The sequence below is a fragment of the Neovison vison genome, chromosome 1, assembly GCF_020171115.1.
Source record: "Neovison vison isolate M4711 chromosome 1, ASM_NN_V1, whole genome shotgun sequence".
Taxonomy (NCBI): domain Eukaryota; kingdom Metazoa; phylum Chordata; class Mammalia; order Carnivora; family Mustelidae; genus Neogale; species Neogale vison.
Genome location: NC_058091.1, coordinates 215316640 through 215329125, shown reverse-complemented (window position 1 = coordinate 215329125; position 12486 = coordinate 215316640). Strand labels below are relative to the sequence as shown.

Here is a 12486-nt window from a genome sequence, read left to right as displayed (position 1 = left end):
AATGACTAGGATGTTCAAAACAAGGTTAATGCTGAAGTAATAAGGACAGACATCCTTGTCCTGACATTAATCTTAGGAGATAAGCATAGACTATTTCATCATTAAGTATGAGGTTAAAATATGTGTTTTTATAGATGCCCTCCATTAGAATGATTTTCCTTTCTACTTCTAGCTCCCTACAATTTTTTTTCAATTTAAATAAATGTTCGATTTTGTCAAAAGCTTTTTTTTTTGCTCTGCATCTACTGAAATTTGTTATATATTTTTGTCTTTAGTTTGTGAAAATGGCAAATTACAATGACTGATTTAAAAGATTAAATTAACCTTGAATTCCTGAGATACAGTCCATTTGGTTATGACATATTAATCCTTTTTCTTTTTTTTTTTTGTCCTGAGGATGTGCACCATTCCTGGAGATAGTACAATATAAGGTTGATGCATGAAGTGGATATGGAGAAAGCTCCTTTTCCATCTCTCTGTTCCAAAAATCCATTTACTATAATGTACTCGAATATAGAATGCATCAGGTATTAAAATGATAAGAACAGATACTAACATTATATAAGTAAAAAAGCTGAGAAGTGATACATAAACCTTTTGAGAAACTATTGATTTGCTAGTATTTTGTAAAGGAATATGGTTATTTATGTCCACCATAGAGCTGTAATTTTCTTCTGATATCTTTTATTAGGTTTAGGATTCAGTTATGCTAGCAACATAATAAGCGTTGGAAAGATTTTGCATGATATTGGGACTATTTCTTTGAAAGTATTAACACATCAGTGAAGTCATGTGGGCATGCTTTCTTGGTGGAGGAGGTTATTAGCAACTTCAGTTTTTTAGACCTTGGCTTATACAAATATTCTGTACCTTAAAAGTATTAAAAGAGAAAAAATAAACCTATAATTACCAATATACATGAACTTTTTCTGATACTCTTCATTAGTTCCTAAAGATCTCAGTTTGCCTCTTGGGATACTACTCTTCAGCCTGAAAAAGTTCCATTAGTATTTCTTGTAGTACAGGTCTGCCCATAGGTTCTTAGTTTTCCTTTATCTAAAAATATCTTTTATTTCACTTCATTTTTTTTTTTAAGAATATCTTCACTGAATACAGAACTTTGGAATGATAATTTTTTTCCTTCATTCCATGACCTGAGAAGTGTACAGAAGTTTCAATCTCCCCATTTGTGTGTCCTTTTCTCTAGCTGTGTTCAAGATTTTTTTTTAATCTTAAGTTTTCAGCAGTTTGACTATGTGTTAAGTTTCTATTTGTCCTGTTGTTTGTTGAGCTTCTTGACTCTATATATTTCTCACCAAATTTTGAAAGTTTACTATAATTTCCTCAAAAAATTTTTTCACATTCTTTTCTTTCCTCTCAAGACTCCTAAAAACTCATTTAATTCTGCTCACTTAAAACAAAAACAAGGGTAAAAAAACAAAAACAAAAACAAGGGTGCCTGGGTGGCTTAGTGGGTTAAAGCCTCTGCCTTTGCCTCAGGTCGTGATCCCAGGGTCCTGGGATCGAGCCAAGCATCAGGCTCTCTGCTTGGCAGAAAGCCTGCTTCCACTTCTCTCTCTGCCTGCCTCTCTGCCTACTTGTGATCTCCGTCTGCCAAATAAATAAACAAAATTTTAGGGATCGAGTCCCACATCGGGCTCCTTGCTCGGCAGGGAGACTCCTTCTCCCTCTGCCTCTGCCTGCCTCTCTGTCTGCCTGTGCTCGCTCTCTCTCCCTCTCTCTCTGACAAATAAATAAATAAACTCTTTAAAAAAAAAAAAAAAGTAAATAAATAAATAACAAAACAAAACTGGTTTAAGAATGACTTCATTGGGGACGCCTGGGTGGCTCAGTGGGTTGAGGCCTCTGCCTTTGGCTCGGGTCGTGATCCCAGGGTCCTGGGATCAAGCCCTGCATAGGGCTCTCTGCTCAGCGGCAAGCCTGCTTCCCTTCCTCTCTCTCTGCCTGCCTCTCTGCCTCCTTGTGGTCTCCGTCTGCCAAATAAATAATAAATAAAATCTTAAAAAAAAAAAAAAGAATGACTTCTTTTGATCTATAGTCAAGATCCTGATTATTTTCTGTCATCTTTATCTACTATAAATTCCAGAGAATGAAGTTTTATTTCAGGTATCATTCTTTGCAGCTCTCAAATTCCCACTGGTTCTTTTTATATATTTTCTTTTTCTCTGCTGAAATGGCGTACCTTTTCATTCATTACAAGACTATTTTCTTTTACTTCACATAATTATAAAAGCTTCTTTAAAATCATTGTCAGATAATTCTAACATCTTGTTCATCCTGAATTTTGCATTTTATTGTGTGTCTTTTCTCCTGAGAATGGGTTGTTATTTCCTGGCTCTTTGTATATTGAGTAATTCTGAGGTGACCCTGAATATTGTGAATGTTAGGCTGTGAACTCTGGATTTTGTTATATTGTTCTGAAAAATACTGTTTTTATTTTAGCAGACAATTAACATGTTCAGACCCAAACTGTTACTTCTGTCATGTGTTTATCGCACAGCAGCTAGGACCTCAGTTCAGACTACTTCCACTCTGGCCTGCAACACACACAAACGAGGGGTCAGGTACAAACCTGGGCAGAGTTTTTTTTTGTTTTTTTTTTTTAAAGATTTTATTTATTTATTTGACAGAGAGAGATCACAAGTAGACATAGAGGCAGGCAGAGAGAGAGAGAGGAGGAAGCAGGCTCCCTGCTGAGCAGAGAGCCCGACGGGACTCGATCCCAGGACCCTGAAATCATGACCTGAGCCGAAGGCAGCGGCTTAACCCACTGAGCCACCCAGGTGCCCTTGGGCAGAGTTTTATATTCAGAATCTGGGGTTCCCTTTCTCTAGCTCCTTTTTTCTGGATTATCTCCTCACTATTTGCATTCCTTCTTCTGGTACCTACAGCTTAAAAAAAAAAAAAAAAAAGAAAAGGCAGGTGTTCTTTAAAGGAGTTTTCGCTCCCCCACATCTCTGCCACAGCAGCAGTTATTTCGGATCAAACTTCAGACTACTTTCCATCTGCCTCACAAATAGATGGTTCAGAAGTTAACCAGAGATTTGGGTAGAGTTTTTACATAATTTTGAGTTCCCCTTCTTTGGTTTTTCCTTTGTGGATTCCCTCCTCATTTTCTATCAGCTTGTATCAGAACCCTTCTCATGTTCTATCGGTCAGAAAGATGCCTGTTTGGTTTTTCTGTTAAAGTTTTAGCCACCCAGTACCACCACAATGGAAATTTCATCCTTATTCTGCTCATTATTAAATATCCTGTCCAGAGATCAAGGAAGTCAAAGATTTAAAATGATTGAAGCCAAACATCTTTTTTAGAAAAATAAGCACAAAATACTAAAATTTCTTTTTCAACCAATTAGTTAATCAAGTAGTTAAATAAACTATCAGATCTGAATAAAATACATCAAACAGAGCTCAAATTACAAGAGAAACTGATTCTTGCTTACTGGGGTTTATTTTGAAGGTATCAGCAGCACATATTGCTAAGAAATATAAATAAATGAGATAAAAAATGGAAAGGAGCCAGGGGAGACTAAGTAAGAGAACTCTGAGACTACACAAGTGTCATTGTAAGGACAGAGCCTCTTCCTCTTCTGAACCTTGGAAGCCACACTACTGGACCTGCTGTTACTAGAAACTAGATGCTGCAGTTGCCAATATTATCTTGAGAAAAATTCCCTATCTGCTTTTATGATCCTGTTTCACAATCAAGGTAAGGCTGGGGATGACAAGGGGCACTAGACGTAGGGGAGAGTAGCATAACAGAAGTCTGATTATCTAGGCCTAATTCACATGCCCATAGACTGATTAAATGGAGTTAATGGGCTGGAGGGATGCTGAGGTGAGAGGAGAAAATGAGAACTTGGCTTTTGCAGATTCATTTGGAAGACCTTCTACTCAGACCCATAATAAGGAATTCTTCAAAAGTTCATTTGATAATGAGCATGCCACTTATCAATTGTCTCTCTTAAATCCAAGCTTTTATACTATTTTATGCTATTGCGACTGTGAGTGGGATGCTACAAACTGCATTTTCCTATATTAGCCTCCTCTGTTAGTTCTGTCAATAGGGACAACATTCAAGAAGGGGACTGGAAGTCAGGAGGAAGGTAGAAAAAAACCTTGTGTTTTTGATCCCTTACTGTTTCCATCAACATCTCTCCAGCAAACGTCCTTCATCCTGGCGGGGGCAATCAGTTCCAGTCCCCAGCCTCTTTCAGAACTCCTTGAACCAGACTCACCTCGCCACCTCTGATGTACAGCATCAATTGTGGAAGGGCCACTTATTAGATATGTGAAGTAGAGCTCTACAACATTCCCTTCAAACTACTGAGATAGTAGTACCAACTATACTAAGGATAATTTTCTTTCTAGATATCTGAGACTCAGTTGCATAGTGCATTACCTCTAAGCTTCTGAGATAGCTGAATCTTAAGAGAGAGAGAGCCCCTCTCCAACTGTCTGAGCCTCAGCTTTGTGAAGTGCTCGCTAATGAGGCAATCCTTTCAACTCAGAGGTTTAAATCTCAATCCCAAAAGGCTCCTGTGATACTGCTACCAGCACCGGTGGGCAACCCATTCTCTTCAGAGATCCAACTCCCAACTCTGAAGGGCTCTCTCCAACTTATAGGTTCTCATAACCCCAACTTTATCCCTTCGTTCCTCCAGCCCTAGGATTTTTGTTTTCTTTCTTTTTTTTTTTTTTAAAGATTTTATTTATTTATTTGACAGAGATCACAAGTAGAGAGGCAGGCAGAGAGAGAGGAAGGGAAGCAGGCTCCCCGCCGAGCAGAGAGCCCGATGTGGGGCTCGATCCCAGGACCCTGGAATCATGACCTGAGCTGAATGCAGGCACTTTAACCCACTGAGCCACCCAGGCGCCCCTCCAGCCCTAGGATTTGTAAAAGCTCGTCTCTGCAGTTAAAAACTATACACTACCCACAATGTTTTTCTTTTGTTCTTTGAGTTCTGAACACTTTCTGCTAAAATACGTGCAGTGGTTTCTGGTTCCATGAGTGGTCCTCCGGATGATGGAATAAGCAGTCCAAAAACAGCAAATGTTCATTTCATAACAGAGTATTAGATATCCATTCAAAAACAGTATTTCCAAAGGTTGGAAATTTGACATCTTAATATGTGGAAGAAAATAAAGAGGTTACAAAAGCACATGTACAGTGTGATCCTAATCATGCCTACTGCCTTAAGAGCACTTTAGTATGTATCTATACAACCACATGCGATCAAAGACTGAACAACAGAGGCCCTGTTTGGCACACCAGTATAATTCAGGCCCTAGGACAGTGACTTGCACTGAAAAAACATTTATTTACCGAATGTGGAGAGTGAAATTCAGAAAACTACTGTCCACACAAAAACATGCACACCAGTGTTCGTAACAGCTTTATTTGTAACAGACCCCAAATGGAGGCAACCCAAATGTTCTTCAACTGGTGAATGGTACACAAACTGTGATACATATACTACTGACCAATAAAAAGGAACACATTATCAATATACTCAATAGCTTATGGGATCTTAAGGAAATCATGCTGAGGAAAAAAGCCAATCTCAAAAGATAACACTCAATGATTCCATTTACATAAAATTTTCAAAATGAAAAAATTATAGAAATGATAAAAAGATTAGTGGTTGCAGGGGTTAGGGATGAGATAGTAGGCTGGAGGGAAAGAAGAGAGCTAGCAGTGGCTATAAAGGGGTAGGATGAGGGTTCTTTGTGCTGATGAATGAGTTTTGTATTTTATTGTAATGGTGGTTACAAGTTATAAGATTGCATAAAACTACACATACATGCATGCACATGTACACACACACAAATTAGTATATATAAAACTGGTAAAATGTGAGTGAGGTCTGTGGGTTGTCCCAATATCGCCTTCCAGGTTTTGAATTGTACTACAGCTATGTAAGATTTTACCATGCACGGAAACTGGATGAAGGATGAACAAAACCACTGCACTCCATTTTTGCAAATTTCTGTGAAAGTACAGTTATTTCAAAATTAAAAATTTTAAATAAAAAGATATTCGACAAAATGTTCAAAGTGGACTATATGTGATAATCATCACTTGTGCAGGCTGATGACAGAGGCATTAAAGGAAGCTAACTGGCTATATTCAGAATCTAACATAGATGGTGTGACCTTGGGAAAAGTTCCCACAGTCTAGGAAAACAGTGCTATACAAATGTAGAAACCAGATCCTGCCAGCACCCCCAAGACATTGAAGCATGTACCAGTGAACATATCTTGTAATCTACAGGAAGCAATAAATGCTCTGGTAAGCAGACATTTCAATTTTCTGGTCAATGCATTCCTTTAAAGAAATCCACCCAGAAATATCATACGATAATCTGAAAGTTTCAGCATAGAATCAAAATAAGGAGAAATAGTTGGAAGATTTTTAGTGGCAAGTAGCACACCAAACTCAATGCAATGTTTTCTTCCAACCTTCCTTTTAAGTTGTAGAACCCTTGTTCTCCACCCCACCCTCCAAATCTTAACTATAACATTTACATTACAAACAAAACAGAACAAAACAAAACCCTGATAGCTAGGGGTTGGAAGGAAAGAAGTGCAGAGACAGCTGTGTCTCTGATGTGATATCCTGAGAAGGACATCACATCATTTTAGTGTATTCTGCCAAGGATGCACAACCTGAATCAAATAAAAAAGAAATATCAAACTACAAATGAAGAACATTATAGAAAATGCTTGCCTGTAGTTTTCAAAAAGAGCAATGTTACACTAGACAAAGAAAGGTTAAATAACTAATTGTTCTAGATTAAAAGAAACTAAAGAGACATGACAACTAAACACAATACATGCTCTAGATGAAATTTTGTACTGAAGGGGAAAAATATACTATACAGGACACCGTTGGAACACTGAATGAAACTGGAATACAGACTCTAAATTAGAAAAAGGTATTACTATATGAAATTTCCTGAATTTGCCAGCTATATTATGGTTATACCTACTGAGTATCTTTGCCCTTAGAATTTATATACTGAAGTATTAAGAGTAAAACAAGTATGATATATGGAACTTACTCTCTAAAGATTTTTTTTTTTTTTATGTATTTATTTGACAGAGAGAAATCACAAGTAGATGGAGAGGCAGGCAGAGAGAGAGAGAGGGAAGCAGGCTCCCCGCTGAGCAGAGAGCCCGACGCGGGACTCGATCCCAGGGCCCTGAGATCATGACCCGAGCCGAAGGCAGCGGCTTAACCCACTGAGCCACTTACTCTCAAATGACACAGAGAAAAATGTAAGGCACGTGTGCATGTGTGTCTAGAGAGAATGATAAAAGAAATGTTAAAATATTGTTGAATCTAGGTGTTCACAGAAGTTATCACATTACGCTTAAAAACTTTTTGTTAAAAATTATTCCAAAATAAAAAGTTAAAAATGATTTATAAAAAGACAAGAGCAAGAGTCCCCTGAAAGCCAGCTGCTTAATCTCTCTTTATATCCCATTGTTAAAGGGAGAAAATGCAATCAAACAGGTGACAAAATCACTAATATTAAAATAAAAGATTAAACACACAGGAGAAAAAAAGGAATTCTGAAGAAAGAATCAATGACTCGAGGATCAAAAAATAAAGTTACACAGACACATACCATGTGACATAAGAACAGTCATGGGCGCACAAATATACACAATTTATCATTTCAACCAGGCCTCTTCCTCCAACCTCCAAACTTTTACCTAATTGCCTCTTCTCTATCTATTCCTGAATGATTAAGAGGAATCTCAACACATCCAAATGTGGTCATCTGATTTGCTTCACCAACCTTCTCTTGTAGGTTTTGACATTTCTGTAAAGTTGGTAGCAGTTAACTACCAACTGCTTAGACCTGAAATCATCTGACCCTTCATTTTTCTCACATCATATGAGGCATCCATCAGCAAATCTGCAAACCTTGTCAGCTACACATTCCAAATGAATCTAGAATCCAATCATTTCTCATAATCTCCACCAACACCACTCCAATACAAACTACTGCTCTCTCTCCTCTGGATTATTTGCACTGCCACCAAGGAGCTACCTAATTTGGCTCCCTGCTTCTATCCTTACCTCCTACAATCTAATCTTAACAAAGCAGTCAAAAGTGATTCTGTTACTAGGATTAAATCACTCCATTGGTCAAGCTTCCAATAATTTCCCTTATCACTCAGCATAAAACTTCAAAGTCCTTTGAAGAAAGGGTCTATTCAACCAGGAGCACCACCTCTGTGCCTACTTTTCCTACTACTTTTCCCTTGTTCTATAAACCATACAGGCCTCCAGCCAGATAGGCCCCCTTATAGTTACTTCAACTAGCCCCGGAGGAACTTAACAACTGCTGCTCTTTCTTTTTTTTTTTTTTTTTTTTTAAAATTTTATTTGTCCATTTGACAGAGACAGATCACAAGTAGGCAGAGAGGCAGGCAGAGAGAGAGAGGAGGAAGCAGGCTACCTGCTGAGGAGAGAGCCCGATGCGGGACTCGATCCCAGGACCCTGAGACCATGACCTGAGCCGAAGGCAGCGCCACCCAGGCGCCCACTGCTGCTCTTTCTTACCAGGTCACCTCTTACCACGTTAATTTTCCTTTTTTCTTTCCTTCTTTTTTTTTTTTTTTTTAAGATTTTGTTTATTTATTTGACAGAGATAGAGAGCACAAGCAGGTGGAGCTGTAGGCAGAGGGAGAGAGAGAAGCAAGCTACCCGATGAGCAGGAAGTCTGATGCGGGGCTTGATCCCAGGACCCTAGAACCATGACCCAAGTCGAAGGCAGACACACTTAATCAAATGAGCCACCCAGGCGCACCCTCTTTGAGATTTCTACTCACACACCTCATTTCACCCATTATAAAACACCCCACTATGCACAAAAATTTTACATCTCTGAATAAGGATGTGTCTTACAAATGGTATAAACTAGAACAAGCAATGTGATATATAAATGAAGTTGGTGCTCAGATTCATTAAAATACAGTAATACTTTCCTAGAGAAACCTTCCCAGACTCACCCAACAATAAAGTACGCTGAAATAACAAGAGCCACTTAATAAAAATGTTACCTACTTTAAGAGAGCAGAACCTAAGAAAAGATTCCCAGACAAGGTTAGTTTGCATAATCTCACTGTCCCCAATTGCATAACATTTTTCTCAAGAACTTGTTTTCCTTTTCTGTTTATAAACCTAACATGCAAATATTAAGGGAAATATATAGGAAGGCAAATTATAAATATTCAGTATTCTGTTTCAATTTTTTTCATTTAACATATTAAATTGATGTACCCTCTGGGTATTTTGTCTCTTATTTTTACCTCAGTTTTGGGAATTACTGAATAAACAAAACCCTGCTTTTAATATTTACCCTGAGGTAAAGGCTGGAACATGATGCAGGCAGCTCTGAATTTCTTTATTTCCAAAATGCTTTGATATCTAAACCTGTGCTGTCCAATGTAGTAGTTATTTGTCATGTGTGGCTAGTTTGAACTAAGATGACCGATAAGTGTAGAATACACACTGGATTTTGAAGACTTCGTAGAAAACAAAGAATGTAAAATATCTTTTTTTTTTAAAGGATTTTATTTATTTATTTGACAGAGATCACAAATAGGCCGAGAGGCAGGCAGAGAGACAGGGGGAAGCAGGCTCCCTGCCGAGCAGAGAGCCCGATGCGGGACTCGATCCCAGGACCCTGAGACCATGACCTGAGCAGAAGGCAAAGTCTTAACCCACTGAGCCACTCACGGGCCCCTGTAAAATACCTTAATAGTAATTTCTTTTTTCTTTTTTTTAAGTAGGCTCCATGCCCAGCACAGAGCCCAAGGTAAGGCTTGAACTCACAACCCTGAAATCAAGATCTGAGCTGAGATCAAGAGTCAGACACCTGAGTGAGCTACCCAGGTGCCCCAGTAATAATTTCTTACAACTGTGTATTAGGATGACAATATTTTGGATATATTAAGTTAAATAAAATATAATAAATCAAACTCATTTTTCTTTTTGATGTGGCTACTAGAAAATTTTCAATTACATATGTGACTTGTATTTGTGACTCACATATTTCTATTGGACAACCATGATTTAAAGCTTTCATTCATTCATTTATTTATCCATGTAACCAGCCAACCAATGAAATATTTATGAGCACCTATGATTTACCAAGCATGATCTGAGGCACTGAGGATACAATGCTAAGAATGAACAGGTCCTTAACTTTGTGGAGCTCCCATCAACCAAATCAGCACACAAGAAATGTAAACTTCAAGTGTAACAAGCCATAAACAAGAAAGGTGCAGCATGTTAAGAAAGCCTATAATAAACGAAGTAATCTAATCAGATAGGCCAGGGAAGGTTTCCAAGGAAGTAGTTAGTATCTGAACCAAGAGAAGGATGAAATGAAATGAACAATGGAAAAAAGAAAGAACATTCTAAACAGCAAGAAAAGCACATATAAAGATGTGTGGCCAGAAAGAACAAGCCTAGATAAGACCCTGAAAGTATAGCATGACTGGAGATGACACCATGAGAGGAGGGAGTCTGGCAAGAAATGAAGTTTAAGAAGGCGGCAGATCATGCAAAACCTTATAACCCAAGAGAGCCTGAAGCAGAGAAAGGATAATATAATGCATTTTCCTTTTTTCACTGGGCCTGAAATACTTCACACTTCACTTCAGAAATTTAGATATTAATTCTTTCATCTTAAATTACTTAAAGACATCAATAAATAGACTCAAGACAAAATTCTAATGCCACAAAAATGTTCTGTGCAGCCCTGTGTAATGCAAGGGTTCAAGCACTCTTGGGCAAATCTGGTGCAATTTTCAGAATCCTCTGAACAATGTTTTCAAAAGTATACAGCAAAATACATATGATTCTAAAAGAAACCAAATACATAGAATTTAAAATTTTAAAAATTTAAGTTACGATATACTAATATATATGTGTGTTAGTTTATACCAACAAATTAGTATCTAGTAGCAATTAATGTTATTTTGAGATATCTACAATGTGCCAATAATGTTATGGGACAGTACCTGTAATTTCTGTCTGTGAAAAGGTCACAGATACTGACAGAATTACTATAATTTTTCTCTACATTAATAAAATGTGAAATGTCAGTTAAAAGTTAGTGAAAATACAGTTGTAATCTTCTCCCATGATCTCTTGTGGAATTTTTATAATGGAATTTTAGTGGTAATGGTTTGCCATTACAAAAATGTCAACTACCTGTCCCAAAAATCATAAAAAGCAAACTTCTGCCTCTAAGCACATTTTCTATTATAATAAAACTACTATTTCAGACTAAAAGAAAGAACTTTTAGTAAACAAATTAAATTAACATAAATAAATATATTCTATATGCTATACTTGACCTAAAATATATTTTGGCCCAAAAAACTTTATTAAACTTCAATTATCTGGTTCAGTGATCCTGAGTAATTTCTGGTGACTTCTGAAAATCAAACCCACATCAGAAATACAAAGATTTTGCTATATTGGGGCACCTGGGTAGTGCAGTCAGTTAAATGTCCTACTCTTGGTTTCAGCTCAGGTTGTGATCTCAGGGTTGTGGGATCCAGCTCTGTGCCAGGCTCTGTGCTCAGCGTTTACTTTGCTTGATTCTTTCCCTCACTCTCCCTCCCTTTCTCTATAAGATAAATAAAACTTAAAAAAAATAAATAAAAAAGGTTTGCGATAGTTCAACTGACAGGCTTTTATGAAGGCACTGTGCTAGGCACTCAGAATCACAACCCAATAAGGGACTTTCATTCAAATTATGTGATGGCAGAGCCATGAATATGCATTTGTGTAATGTAACATTATTGAAATATTACAAAACTTTGCTAAAACTTAAATAATTATAATTACTTCAAAAGCTAATTTTCATTTAGCTTTTATTTTTTTTTTTTATTTATTTAACAGAGATCACAAGTAGGCAGAGAGGCAGAGAGAGAGGATGAAGCAGGCTCCCTGCTGAGCAGAGAGCCCGATGTGGGGCTCGATCCCAGGACCCTGGGACCATGACCTGAGCCGAAGGCAGAGGCTTTAACCCACTGAGCCACCCAGGCACCCTTCATTTAGCTTTTAAAACTGATTATTTCCAAGTCTTCTAAATAGCAAAAACAATTTAATGACCTGAAAATATTTATGTCTTTCAAAAAAGTTTCGCTTTTACATAAACCTTGCAAATGTAACAGGAATCTGTTTTAATAAGCCTTCTAGATGCACACTGAAATCTGGGAACCACTAGGGGTAAAGGAAATACTTTCAACAAGAAATAGAAGTGGGTAATTGCCATTCCTCTTGAAATAAAAATCAAAGGCACAAAACCAAGAGAAAAGCACATACATGAAAATGTTAATATTGAGTTAAGTTATTAAGAGATTATTAGGATGACTAAAGGAGGTAACATGTAAAATACCTAGCACAATGCCTATTTAGCACATAACAGT

The 12486-nt window shown here is 37.4% G+C and overlaps 1 protein-coding gene and 1 non-coding gene across 3 annotated transcripts in view; both read right to left on the bottom strand.

The window, feature by feature from the left end:
- CERT1 (ceramide transporter 1) overlaps positions 1–12486 on the bottom strand; it is a 109364-nt gene that overhangs the window by 77939 nt on the left and 18939 nt on the right. The gene's annotated exons all lie outside the window — the stretch shown is intronic.
- LOC122896811 lies at positions 395–586 on the bottom strand. Its single transcript, XR_006382439.1, has one exon. It is a non-coding gene; the product is annotated as a U2 spliceosomal RNA (small nuclear RNA).